The following is a 14,680-nucleotide window of genomic DNA, read 5'->3' on the forward strand; positions in this document are numbered from 1 at the left end:
GTGAAGGCAGACGTCCTCTGCCTAGGAGCCCAGGGACACAGCACTGTGGCAGCAGCTGGGCAGACGGCTTCAAAGCCAGCCCAGCCGCTTACATCAACTCTATCCAAAAGGGGACACCAGCAGAATTGGCCCTGAGCACAGGAAAAATTGATTTGTCCAGAGGAACAAAGTTTTAATAGCTGTGAGGCAGCTTGTGCCAGAATCAGAGAAGCTGGGCTCACTGAAGCAGGTGACAGCTCCAGCTAGGGGATGTTCCCCACTCCCCACCTTGCCCCAGACACACATCTTCTCCCTCCCTGCCTGCCAGGCTTGACCTTTCCTCCTTAGAGGAGACAAACCCCACCTTGTCCAGCTGAGGAAATGTCCCAGACTGCCTCAGAAGCATCAAGGAAGAATCAAATGGGTAGAGTATGGACCAAAGCTTGGTGGTTTTCAGTGGAATTGAGACCCAGTCTCAGCACCCTCCTGCAGACTCCTGTGTACAATCCTGTGCGCTGTGTTTAGCTTCAGCAAATGCTCCAGTTCCCCAGCTGCAGAAGTGAGATAAATAGCAGGTCTCTATCTCACAGGTATGTTGCAAAAATAAATAGATTTTGTTACTAGTGTTCCAGGAATGCTTTAAAAAACTGCACCACAAGTACCAAGAGTAATCCATCACTGCTGAAAAAGAAACCTAAGGCTGAAAGCAAATTAAGTCTTAACAACGCAAACATAAATACTAGAGTACGGAAGACTGTTTTCTCAGTTTATCTGTTGCTCTGATAACTGTGTTTATCCTGGTGACTTGAACTGTTTCTATCGCATGCTGTTTGAATTCGGTGCACCAAGTAGCATCTGAAGAAATGCATGCTTTACTCTGTCTACAGCGATAGCCAAGATATCTGCCATCCTTTTAGCTGTCCTAAAGACGCATCAGAAAATATATATCTTTATCCATCCTGCTGTCAGGTGACAGAACATACAAGAGAAGTCCAATTTGCAAAAATATAAGATTACCCATGAGAATTTATTTTCCTCAGTAATCTAATCCTTACTTCAAGCTCCTTAGTTAATATCTGAAATAAGTAGAGTGGCAGAGCTGCCACACATGTACCAGAAACTGACGTTTTCAAAGACATGATAACAGAAGCCCTTTCTTAAACTTTCAGGAGTATGTGTGGCTTAGAAAACTGATTCCTATTTAAAATAATGACTAAGACTCTCAGGAATCCAACTCCCAAAGTCACACAGGTAGTTTTGAATATGTTACCCTTTTAGAGTAATTATGCTATCAAAGTTCCAGTCAAAAGCTGATGAGCGTTACTAATATATGCCGATGAGTGAGCTTGTATGTGAAAGACCTTCTTGCTTTATTTACACTCCAGTAAATCAGAAAGCAAACCAAGATTTACTTTAACATACAAGAGCAGCAGACTTGACTCCAGGACACAGTGAGGTTAACCCACACTCAGGGAGCAGGTTTATGGCCAACTGTTTCTGAGCTGATGCAGTTTTTACTCATTTTTTGCTGTAGATGATGGAAGCTTGCAGTAGTTGCCTAGCCTTCAGTGGCCAGACATCAGTCACTACATCAACCAGCAAGCTGGTCCAGCATGTCCGATCATTACTAGTTACCATTCAGATGTGAAACAGTCCCCAGCAACACTCATCTCTGGACCCTGAGCTAGGCAGATGCATTCAGGAGCTGGCTGGGAGACAGAGCAATAACCAAACATGGAGAGAACTGCTCAGCAAGCCAGTTGGGGGTATTCCCCCCATATTTGGGAAAACACATCAGTTTTCCCCTCCACAAAATAAGATGCCCACTTTTTTTTTTTTTTACAACTTTAAGCTTAGCAAGTTAATATAGGAACTGTTGTACATTCAAAAGATTAGCTTTTTATGAAATTATGTGGAATTTGGAGCCACAAAGAAGGGGCAGACAGTGGAGGAGGGTGAAGGGTGAGATGGTGAAGAAAGATAAAACCATTTCTACCACACCACATAAAGTTATGTATTTGGTACAACATTCTTTCCAGAAGCAGACCTTCAGAAAAAGAACAGGCATGGCAAGACAAGCAGTATGTTATCTGGGAGAAGGTGAAGGGGTGTCAGCATACTTTTCAAGTTGCTCTACAGTAGTTGTAAAAAATAAATAAATAAATAAATAAAAAAGTAGTTTGAGATTTCAATCTCGAGCCCATCAACAGCAAATTCTCAGAGACAAACACAAACAAAGAAGGTCAGTATTTAGCCAAAAAAATTAATAAGCAGCTTTGTAGAAGCAATTCTGCTGACCATTTCTGGCCGGAATATAAGCAGCAGAATGGAGATTTCAGTCCCAGAGTATCTCAGATACAGAGATGCCTTTAGTATCTCAGCGTTTGCTACATTTATGCTCCCAAAACACCCCACAAAGAACAAAACTACTGCATTATAAAGAAGAAAAGTGGGTTCAATGAGAGGCAGATTCACAGTTCCAGATATCCATGTACAAGGGTACGAGATCTCAGCCTACCTGCCCAAAGGCAGTCTGTGACAGAGAAGGCATCTGGAGGCAGGTTTCCCACCTCCCCACCTAGCTCTGAACCAAGGGACTGCTCTCTCTGATGAAACCTGTACAGCATTAGCCACCACTTACTGAAGAAGCAGTGTCTGAAGCAGTGAAGCTGGTTGGAGGGTCAGCAGTAAGTACTACAAACTGCTTAAAAAAAAAAGTTCCCCAAACCTACCCCCACCTCTTCCCTCAATGATTACTTCAGTAGATATATTTTTGTATAATTATTTCATCATCTAGGAGCAGGTGGCCAGTTTGCCATCTCTCTGTGCAAGATTTCCATATGCATTACTCCTCCGCTGACATTTTCTCATACATACATGCATGGATCAGCAATTGCTCCGCTACATTTTCAAACAGAAAATAAGAGTCATAAATCTCAAAAAAAAAAAATCCAAGCCAAGAAATCCAGCCTCCTAAGATACAGCTGCTCATTTCTTCCCTCTGTTCAGAAAGAGCCAGTCGTGGCTTACTGCAGACGTCACTGAAGTTGATGGACTTGCTCTGGATTTACATTAGGAACACTCAGGATACGACCCACTGCACTGTTGGACTTTCACTTCCCTATGCAAAAAAATACATCCAGTGACATTCAAATAGAGTAAGGAGCCAGTACACTTCTCCCCACCAACTTCTATCAAGTCCCTTCTGTAGGCAACAGGAAGATGCAACAACTCCACCAAGGAGCAGGCTAATGTTCCTCCCATCTGCCAGTCCCACGCTTGTTCTGTTTTTACTTGGACCAAATCCTCCCACCCCTTCTGCTTTACATTTTATTAAATTTGGATGTCTCGCACACCAAGAATAATATCATTGATTTTTTGAAAGGTCACTTTCAAGGCACATTTCCATATCTGTTAAGACCACTTCTCTTCCTCAACCCTGTCTATGGCAGTATCTTGAAAGCCTGAAAATGAATTCCGTATTTTCCATATTCAGTCTGTCCCCTCAGCTCTGATCTACTTATTTGTGGCAGTGAGGCTTATGCAAATACCAGTCTCTTGTGCCTCTTTGTTCTTGTGGATCCATGTTACTAGCCAGAGCTCGAGTCCCCTGTGTGCTCAGGGCTGCACATTGCCACACTAAGGTGCAATCCCTCCCTCCTCCAGCCTACACAGGTAAGGGATGTAAAGGGAGGTGCAGTTGCACACAAGTTACAACACTGAGGCAAGGACAAGAGCAGCTCCCACACACAGTGGCAGCACACCACACCACAGCCCCAGCACAGACACATGGACTGAGCAAGACAGGAGTGACAGCATTGCAGAGCAAATAAACCAGCCAAATCCAGATAAAGACTGGTCCAGTTGAAGTCTAGATCCTAAAGCTTTCATAGAGCAGACTAACTCATCCTAACGAATTGCCTGACCTGCATGCAACAGGTCAGCAGGGGAACGTGGCTTTGCAAGCAGGAGAGGTGCGTAGAGACTCCTGGCTTGAATCCAGCCATGCAGAGGAATTTCACACCCAAAGAGGGAAGACAAAAAAAATAAAGGGCAGAAACAAAGCCAAACAGCTTTCCTTAAGAAGCCCTGCAAACTTAAGAGCAGAACAGAGCTTAGAGCTTGTGCTGTGCTGGTCCCGACAGTGAAACACCCCCAGGCAGCCAGCGACAGCACATGATGCAAGCTGAAGAGCCACACAGGTCTCAGTACAGGACACGATGCCAGTACGAGCTAAAGAAGAGCACTAAGGAACCACAGCACGATGGCAGCGATGATAATGGCTCATCATCATTTGTCCTATACTCACTTATCCTCACAGTGCCCTCATGTACTGCTTTGCCAATGACAACACGAGCTCAGGTACAGAGCTGCTCCTCCTCCTGCTGCTGCTGCTGCTTCCAGTCCTGAAATACCAGCAGGTCTCTATCATGTGCCAAAGGTGGTGTGGGAGAAGGAAAGAAGTACTCTCGATTGTCAGAATATACAGTTTTATTCCTCCTTCTTGTTAGCCTCAGTTCAAGAAAAAAAAAAAAAAAAAAAAAAACAACCAACAACAGACAAAAAAAGAAAAGCCACCACCCAACCCAACACACAAACACACACACAAACCTCAAAGAACTCTCCCCATGAAAAATGCAAGCTTTGTTTCTGTAATTCTTAGTTCCTCTACAAAGAATCTTGAGCTGGTAAAAAACACCCACCAAAAACTTCAGTAAACAGTAACCGCCTTTTGAATCAATTCTGAAAACAAATGCTGGGCCAGCTCCGATCCTGCTGCAGCTGCTCTGATTTGGGAGTCATGCTAGTGGGGTGCTTGGCCCTCTGCAACCCGGGCTACACTCTGCACTGTATGAGGTATCTCTTGGGATGGAGGAACAACATAAAAGCAAATCAAACAAACTGATGCAGACCTATGATATGAAGCACACCCATTCTTTAGCTACACAATTATTTTTAAAGAGATGCCGTCACCTTTGTGTTTCCAGGCTGCAGTATACAGAATGAATTTTCATCTCTATTAGGCAGTCCAAAGCCATGCCACTAAGAGGGCTTTTTTTTTTTTTTTTTTTAAAAAAAAAGCTATTACTCCATCATCTCCTTGAAACACCCCTGTCATTTCTTTTACCTTTCCCATAGTTTTTCATAAAATAATAGAACCCCATTTTTACAACGGCCCTAACAGATTCTGAACAACAGAGAAGCACCTTGGTAAAGGAAAATAACATGACAGCTTACCCAAGCAAACTTAGGCCTTTGAAATTTATCTCTCTTCTGCAGAAAGGGCCTGATCTAAACAAACACAGAAAGCACATCTATACCCAGGTATGACTACAAAGTTGATGCATCAGTGCCAACTACTGCATGAACAACAGTTTCCAGATGAGGTGTACATACTTCTAGTCAGTAGCATCCCTTTAAGCCTGCCACCAAAATCCTAACTTTAGATGACTCACCCAATAACTAAGGAGCTGATACCTTAGCCTTTCACACTTTCATAACATCAAGCAACCGATGCAGAAAAGTGCCAGCTGATGCGTGCAGAAGTGCTGCAATTACCTGTGCTGGGACAGCCTCGCTCGGGGGTCAGCTCCTCACTGCTTGGCTCTTCTAACAAAACCCCAGCCTCCACCCCGAGCCGCCACGGGGTAAGGTCCCGATGCGTTGTGTAAAGTCATCAGATCCGCAGAGAGGGGTCCCAGGGAGCCGAGGTGCAGGATGCTGAGCCTGGTCCGCCCAGAGCCTAACTCTAGCTTGCTCCTCAACTTTCGGCCAGCCTGGCTTTTAGTTTCTCTGCCTGGGCACCAGGGTTTCCAAACACCGCTTCCAGATCTTGAGCCGTTGCATTGAAAAAGAAAAAAAAAGTTGCAAGCTTTCTTTCTAATCCCCTGCAATCCCAAACACATGAGCTGAAAACGCCTAGTCTTTCAGCTGTGTTTCAGCTGGTTTTCTTAAAGCAAAGAAATATAAAAAGAAGAAAAAAAAAAAAAAAAAAGAAGAAAGAAAGAAAGAGAAAACATCTCCTCCTCTCCTTCTTTCTTTGTAAGGGGAGATAGCATCTACATCTCTCTCCGAGAAGCCTAGCAAACGCTCGAACAAATGAATCTGGAAGCTTTCACAAAGTACTTAGTGGTCCAAACGCAGTTTTAATGCAAGATAAGAGATCTCGCAATCCCCAGATTAGAGCATGCGAAGGGGAGGAAAGTAAAAGATAAGCTTGCAGCTGAAACCGCTGGGGGAGGGAGGGGGAGCGGGGGGGGGAGAGAAAAGAAACCCAACAAAACGCACCAAACCCTCAACCGACAGCGAGGTTTCACTGCACAGAGCCCCCTCCTTCCCCGCCACAAGCTCGGGAGGAGGAGAAGCACCAACCCCAGCACCAACCCCATGGGCACCACTCCCCAAACCTCACCCCCCGGGGCACGCAGCCCCCCGGGGCACGCAGCGGCCCCGCCACCCCCGCCCCTTTCCCCCACCACCGGGCAAGGAAAGGGCCCCGGCGGGGAGCGACACCCCCCCGGACACCCCTCCTACCGCCCCGGCTGCCCGTCCCGTTCCCCAAAAAACCCCCCAAACCCCCTCCCCGCTGCTCACCGGGGCCGCGCCGCGCCCTCAGAGCCCGCCCATGCCCGCCGGGAGGCGGCCGGGCAGCGCCGCCCGCTCCCGCCCCGGCTGCCGCGGCGGGGGAGCCCTTGGCCGGCCATGGCTTATATCGCCGCGGAGGCTGCTATAAATAGAGCGGCCCCGCCGCCGGGGGCCGGGCCGAGCCGAGCCGGGCCGCCAGGCACCGGAGGGAGGGCTCCGGGGTAGCGGCGGGGCCCCGGCATCCCCCGGCAGCGGCTCCCGGGGAGTGGATTTTGGGGTTGGTTTGGGGCGGCTGCTCCGGCTTAGGGATCGGGGGCAGCGGGCGGCAGTGCCCAGACCCCCCGGCCCCGCTGTGGGCCCGCCCGCCTTAAGGTGGATCGCGGCGGAGGGACCTTAAAGAGGCTGGGAAGAGGCAGGAAGGGGGTTCTGGGGTAAATTAAGGAGGTTTTGGGAAGGACTGACCTTGCCCCAGTGCCGCCGGGTGGGAGCGGGGTCGCCGTGCTCGCTGGTGCTGGAGGCAGGAGGCCTCGCAGCGTCCTGTGGCAGGTCACGGAATTTGTCTGGGATGAGGCTTGAAGGCAATGCAGGGCTGCTGTTTGCTTTCCTGACCTCCTCCTCTTCGTGCCCTCGACTCCGGGAGGCAAAAGCTTTGCAGCCCCACCTCACCTGCAGGTCCCTTTGCCACCTCACACCTTCCCGGTGGTGGCCGAAGGGAGCTGAAGTCCTGCACAAGCACTCACCTCCTCGCACACACTGCTCACACCTAGATCGTGGGCAACAGCGGTGTGAAAGCAACTTGTGTGAGTCCAACAGCTCTGCCCCTGTGTCAGAGCAGCTTGGGCACCATCCTCAGGCACCCCAGGAGCATCTCGGGGGGCTGCGGTCCAGCACCTGGCAGCTCTGGCCCCTGCCCTCCGTGGATGGGAGATGGCGAGGGCTTGGGGTAGCCTCAGTGTTGTGCCCTGGCCTTGTTGGAGCTCCCCGAGGAACAAAGCCTCAGCTCTTCAAGTCCATCAGTGCTAGGTGAGCTGGGTGAGCCCTGCTCATTTAAAGAGGGCCTGAACTGGTTGGCTTTTGTTATGAAGCGGAGCAGCCACAAACACATACTGCAGTGAGCTGCCTCCTTCGCCTGTAAATTCTTCACTAATCTCGCTCCATCTCAAGGCATGGAAAACGAGTCCATAAGAACCCCCTGTAGGCTTTTCTGACTGAACCGCAGGACTGAGACATTTTGTTCACATGAATCAACAGCTTGGCTTGCAAAGCAAGGGTTTGTCAACAGCACTCTCAGGTTTGCGCGTGAATTTGGTGCAAAATTCAGCTCCGCTTTTTGGCCACAGATTTTCCTTCCTGGACAAAATGTCTCAGTTTTCTCAGGGCAGACTTTTGTCAGACCTTTTATGTGTGCAGTACAATGATGGAGGTGGCCAGCTTTGAGCAAACTTTTTTTTGTTGTTGTTGCCATCAGCACATGTTGCCAGGAATGAGGGCAGCACTGGCAAACCTGCCTGTGAGCGGTGCCCTCCGCAGGTGAGCAGTGCCTGTTGGCGAGTCACAAAAGTCACTAAATGCTGGGGACACTGCAGTCCTGGAACCGGTGGGCCAGGGGTTTCCAACTTAGATCTTTAAATCTGAGCATCCAGCTTTGTACTTAGGCATCTTAAACAGATTTCAGTTCAGAGCAGGCAAATTTCTGCTAATGTGGAGGTACCTTTATTTCCAAATCAAGAGTAGCACAATGTTCAGACACCCAAATCTGAAAATCTTTACTGTGTTTTATACCATCTTCAGCAGCATTTGAGAAAAAAGCCCCGTGGCCAGGTTCCTGCACTTAGGTCTCCTGGGTATCCCTCAGTTCTTAGTAGTCTTCCTGCCCATGTGAAATGCTGAAATTATGTAAGGAGGAAAGCCAAAACCTCCTATTTCATCTTTCTTTCAATTCCTGCCAGTATCTGGAGCGGCATTAAATGTCTTGTAGTGCGTATTAGTTAACAATTTTGCTACAGGGGAATTGCTGCTGTGGTTGGGTGCTTACACAATACAGCTCCTATTTAAGTGCATTTTCGCATCCTGCTGAGTCACCCCAAGGAGCCCTCAAACAAAGGGTTGCCTTCGGTTTGACAGCAGACGCGCTGTCACGAAGAGCCCTCCTGCACCAGCCCTCCCCTGCAGGACGTGAGTGCAGAATGGGCAAAACTTCAAACTTGGGAACTTTATGCAAAGCTAAAAGAAAAAAGCTCCTTCAGATTTCAGCCAGCGTTTTACCCCATACAGCTTTAAGCACATGACATTTCCAGTCTGGTTCAACATCCCTTAATAGATTAAAGTGATCGTACAGTCTCTGAACTGCTCGGGTCAGCCTGTACCTCAGGCGAACCGTCTCTAAGAGGACGTATTATCTGTACAGCATAACATTCACTCTTAGGGCTAGATGGCGTGGCTCTTTACTGCCCTACGTTACAACTGAGCGGGATAATGCTGTGTGAACCACACATGGCCTCTCGGCTTCTTTCTTCTGCTGGTGGCTGCCCTTCAGGCTGCTGGGGGACACTTGCCTTGCCCACCCCTGGTACGCTGTATGTTGAGCAGAAATCTACAGTGGGTGGCATTCACAGCACAGCTGGGCTGTTTGCACAGTGTTTTCTCTGCAGGGATAAAATTTCGTCTGTAAAAGTTCCTGCCAGTGTAGTGCTGCCCTTACTGTCACACAGCCAGGGATAATGCCCCATCCCTGGAGGTGTTCAAGGCCAGGTTGGATGGGGCTTTGAGCAACCTGGTCTGGTGGGAAGTGTCCCTGCCTGTGGCGGGGGGGTTGGAATTAGATGGTCTTTAAGGTCCCTTCTAACCCAAACCATTCTATGATATTATGATAAGCGATCACTGCAGAGAAGGCAGAGGATGGAGATGGGGTCCAGGGGCTAGCGGTGGTACTCTCATGAGCTAACCCAAGGCATTGCTGCCTGGAGGCCAACTGGGTTGCGCCAGAGCAGGGGGCTGTACCCGACTACACTCTGCAGAGACTCCTGTGCCATCCTACAGTGAATCAGATGGCGCTAGAACAGAGCTCCATGGGCCTGGCCTTGGGCATTAAATGTGGAGATGGGCACAAGGAGGCCAAAACCTGAGCCTTGCCTGATAGTCCAGTCTCAAATGAGGAGCAAAGGATAAAGTTGAGGTTCTCCTATGACATGTCAGATGGCTCCAAATCTGCATGAAACCAAAACAATACCTTTGCTCTCACTGTAAGTCCAGTGGGTAGGAGGTATTGGAGCACTCCTTCAGGCTATGGACAAGGAATATCACTGTACATCTATGGACTTGGAACAACTGAACTATAAAAAACATAGCTTAAACAGCTGAGATTCGTTTCACTAAACTTCTCTGTGGCTGTTGGCATGGACTGAGGTAAAGCTACTTAGCAGTAGAGGACATCTAGTGATATTCAGATGTAACTACATAAACCCTTTTACTACGTAAAAGTTCATGTGTGACTGCTTAAAAGACGCCTTGGCTAAAGATAGGATACAGTACGGCTGTAACAGCTGCAAGAGGGCTGTGACAAGCTGACCATGCAGCACCCAATATAAACGGGTCACGAGGGGAAAGCCCCAGAAAGGTTTTATATATATATATTTATAATATACCATGTAAATATATATATATATATGTGCACATATGCCATACAGGGAGCAGAAAGCTCTGGAAAGCTGGTGATCCTGCACCTTTTAACAAGACATCACAAGGAAACACAGCTCTTTAATTTCTGCAGCAAAGACCCTGCAAGCTGGGATACAGAGATTAGAATCAGTAGTTTTCTTTCAGGACTCTGCTCTTATCTCAATTTGCCTTTCATGTGACTCACCCTGAACACACACTGCAAACATCAGCCTCCCGATCAAGATTTTTTTTTCTCTCTTAGTACAAGAGGTGAAACCTTTCTCCATACCCTATTTCAGCCTGCTGCCTTTTTTTTTTTTTTTTTTTTTTTTTTTAGGAAGGATCTGCAGAGTCTTTTCCCCCACCCAGTTTATTTATAACAAGGGATTCTCTGGAATTATTTCTCCATACTTTTTCCAGACCTGGGATGAGGAATTTGGCTGCAACACAAAGAGACTGACAATTTGGTTTCTAGAGAGACAAGGATCAGCAGAGCTTTATAGAAGAACACACTTCCCTAAGGAAATAGACTCATTTCATGTGACACTTCCTGTGAATGGAATTATTCACATTAAGATTACCATTAATTTAGGAGTAAGGGATTCACATTTGAGGCTTTACCATCTTGCACTTACTTCCATGTCAGATGCACCCAGTTTACAAGTGTTGGGGACAGGTGGAACCTTGTTACTCCTAATAAAACTCAAGAAAAGTAAGTTTCTGCAGGCCAGATTAGATTCTTGGGAATAGCTGTGCAAACCTACAATAAGCAAAAGTTTGCAGTTTATCTGCTTTGGTTTGCTTCAGCTCAGCAAACAGGCCTGATACAGGAGCTGGGTGGTACCTGGCTATCAATTGATGGCAGCAGACCAGGACTGGGAATAAGCTCTGCCCAGTGCAAGCACAGAGCAACCACAGCCTCAGTGAGTAGTAAGACAAGAGTTTTTTTCTCTTACAGAATCGTTTTTCAGGAACAATTGCAAAATGTAAACCTAATCCTGGAAACCCTTTTAATGAGAGCGGATTATTAATTGGGAGTGCAGATCTGCACTCAAATTGCAAAGGAAAGGCCACAAAGAGAACAGAAGAAAAGTCTGTATTAGCTAAAACAACACTAGCAACTGCTGGTTCTTGCACCCTTCATGGATTTGTTTTATTTATCAATGGACTCTATATTTAGCAATCATAAAAGCAGAGTGTGGAGCAGCCCCAGCTCCTTGCTGGCTCAGGGGCGCTCCTGAGGGGAGCTGGTAGCTAGCAGAGGCTGGCACAGCTCTGTGCACTGCGATAGCTGCTCACACAAGGCAGGAGTCATTTCTCCAGCACACTGAGTCATTGTAGGAAGGAGACCGAATCTTACCCAATTTCCGAGAGCAGAACAGCTCTAAGCTCTCTTGTGATGAAACAAAAGCTGGCAGAGCACATGCTGTTATGTAGCAGGCAGGGAGGCCACTTGAGACACATTCAGGAGGTCTTCAGATGAGCAGCAGTAAAGGACACTTCAGAGGCTGAAAGCTACTGGTGTTGAGCAGGGAAGGCACAGTGCAGCTGCTTCAGCACTGGAGAGTCGCAAATTAATGTATGATGTGAGTTTTAAGGCAGAGGAGATGAGGAAATCAATGACCCAGACAGAAAGGGAGATAGTGCCAGATGAAGCCCGATGACGACATTTCCAGGCAATTTGTTCACACTGCTGGGTGAGCTGCTTGTGGAGAGATGGAACAGATTAGAGATGACTGCATACACTTTGCCCAAGAGCAAGACCGAGACATTCACAGTTGCAAGGGTCTCTGTGGCTGTGCTGTCTTCACACAGAAACATTAATAACCAATTCCTTTAGCTATCAAAGAATTAGCTCCAGCTGACTTTACCGTTTCAGCATGTAAAAAGGCAATTACTTTCCCTTTTAGTAATTTCAAGCAATATGCAATGTTACAGTCAGTTGGGTGTTCACTCACAAACACAGTCTCATGAAAAACGCAGGCTCTCAGGGGAATTTGAACCTGAACGAGCACATGTCAACCAGAACACTAACAAAACTTAGCTATTAAAAACTTATTTTAAGAAACACTGCAGTTGCCATTTAGCTGGAAAGAGAATGACAAGGGCGGCTTCTTACATTTTGCTGGTAGTGCAACAGCAGTTGCAGAGATCTAACATAAATCAGGAAGCAAAAGTGGCTAATCTGTGTAGTTAATTTGTCTAGTTAGTGCTCAAGTTTCTGGCCAGACACTCACCACATGTCAAGAGCCAAGGCAACAGAATTAGGCATAGGAGAAAGACAAGTGGCCTGGACACAGGCTGTGTGCTGAACACAGAGCATGGCACATGGGAAGTGGGGTTATCTATTAATATTACTTCAGTTTTAGTGATCTCAATTGCATACATACAAGAGAGCTTATTTTCTTGGAGTGCTTGAGCCTTAGAAAGGGCAGTTCAAGCATCACATCTGAGGCGCAGCATCATGGCAGGCACTCGGGAACACACCGTGTCTTTGCCTCCAACTCCAAGTACCAAGCAGGGAACACTCACTGAGCAGTGTTCTGCTGGGGGAGTCGTAGCAGCTGCAAGCAGTTGGTGGTGACTCTGTCCTGCTCTTCTCAGGCACCTCACTGCAAATTATTTATTATTTCCCTGTCTCATTTCAACCATCTCATTTGATGACCTTTTTTGATGCATCTTCTTGCCTGCCACAGTACGGTTTGAACATAGGAGAGATGATCCCCCAAGAGATGTGAGACAGGCTCAGCATGGAGCCCAAGAAACACTAGCGCACAAACCCAGGATTTCCCAGATAGCTGTCCTTGCACCTGGAGCTTATTTCTGCTCCTGCTGCAAACAGGCCACAGATGTATGTGCAGCAAGCCCTGTGCATAGGCAACCCTCTGCCCATGCACTCAGGAATTGGCAGGGCCAGTCTGACCTGCCACTTACTGAGGGCAATACCTTAATAAAGCAGTTGAGCTTGTACTGGCTGTCAGACCTACAGCGGGGCAGGGACCTTGCTCTTTATTTGGCCTTCTTGGCTTGTATACAGAGCCCAATGCTCTAAACAGAGCTATAAATACTCCTGTGCCCATTGCATACTCGAGGTCAGAGCAGATGAGCATAGTAATTCCTTCTGGCTTTAAAAATAAGCTATGAATCAATGCATTCATTGCAGGCTGAGTATCCCTGGAATGAGCCTGATGGTGCTGCTCCAAAACATTGGCGTTGCCGGTGAAAGCATTGTTGAGAACAAGGTATGTGGTGGTGAAAAGCACAGAAGGGGGAAGGAAGCAGCCTGATCCCTAAAACCCAATTCTGGTAGGAAGCAATTCAGCAGAACACCTGGATGCCAAACCTGGAAATACCTGTTGGCTTGAAGAAATATTTATAACCCTCTGAACGGCACTGACCTGTCAGGTCACATCCCAGATCTCTCTGCTGCATCTCAGCCTCCATGTGAAACTCACCTTATCAGTACATAGCTGAGGAAGCAGGACAGGTGAGAGGAATGGGAGCTGATCCGGAGATGGAAAGCCAAACCTCAGCCCTAGGCAGGGCAGCATGTCCTCACTGCCAGCATGTCAGAGAACACGAGCCCAGAGAAAGCAATCAAGGGGGCAGGATACATCCTACTGAACACTGCCAAGAGCAAAAGCCAGTGCTCTTCAAACTCCTTCAAGCCCAAACTTCCTATATAGGGAAAAGTATCATGGATTCAAACGTCTGCAGAATTATATTATGGCCTTAGCCAAGCCCATCCTCCCTGCATTTTTTTATGGGGAAGCTGTATAGTTACCTAGAAGTGATGCACCCTCTGATTTCACTTTGGATGTCCCTTGCAGGGAGACGCTTCCTGGATTTCTGAAAGGCAGATTTATGTGCAAAGAACAACAGTCTCCAGTAAGTCTCTCGATGCAACTGGGACAAACACTATAGTAGCAAATATTTTTGTAGAAAAGCATTTCAAAGAGATTCTCCCCTGGATTCTCATTCTGATTCATATTGCTCTTCTCCCCCTGCTTTCTAACTTTACAAACATTTCTCTGGCTGAATAACATTTTTGGTTCACTGCCTGTTGCAATCAAGGAAAACCTTTCTATTGACTTCTGGGACAGTCAGGCCCAGCTATTAGTGAAACATAAAAGCATTCAGACCCCACACTACTGGGACTGTGTGTGTAAATGGCATTACTTCCCTCCTCCTGTGGTTGCTCATGAGATCAGGACACAAAGGCAGCCTGTCTTTTGGGAGCCCTCTTTCCTTTAGAAGCCTGTTTGCCTTTCTATCTCATAATGACAGTGAGAAATCCTTAAGGGTTTTCTATCTCCCATTCCCCAGCGGAGAGCCCCAGCAGGCAATGGCTTTGTCAGGCAGCATATTAATGAAACAGAAAACATGACCTGAATTTTTATAGCTTGTACTTAGCAGGTCATTTACTTGTCATGAAAAGGGACATTTTGTATTGGTTGCC

The 14,680-nt window shown here is 47.2% G+C and overlaps 1 protein-coding gene across 11 annotated transcripts in view; it reads right to left on the bottom strand.

The window, feature by feature from the left end:
• MRAS (muscle RAS oncogene homolog) overlaps positions 1-6,692 on the bottom strand; it is a 40,370-nt gene extending 33,678 nt beyond the window's left edge. For 7 of the 11 annotated variants that reach the window (XM_082763168.1, XM_082763158.1, XM_082763160.1 and 4 more), the window contains exons 1-2: positions 6,574-6,692; positions 5,539-5,811 (exon numbers count right to left, since the gene is read on the bottom strand). The gene's annotated coding sequence lies outside the window, so the exon portion shown is untranslated. Of the gene's footprint in view, positions 1-4,288; positions 4,405-5,538; positions 5,812-6,573 lie in introns of those variants that run through there. The other 4 variants (XM_082763167.1, XM_082763164.1, XM_082763163.1 and 1 more) reach the window with 2 other exon arrangements.
• Between the last annotated feature and the right edge of the window lie 7,988 nt (positions 6,693-14,680).

Source organism: Aythya marila (genome assembly GCF_965140915.1).
Source record: "Aythya marila genome assembly, chromosome: 6".
In the NCBI taxonomy this organism is placed as follows: domain Eukaryota; kingdom Metazoa; phylum Chordata; class Aves; order Anseriformes; family Anatidae; genus Aythya; species Aythya marila.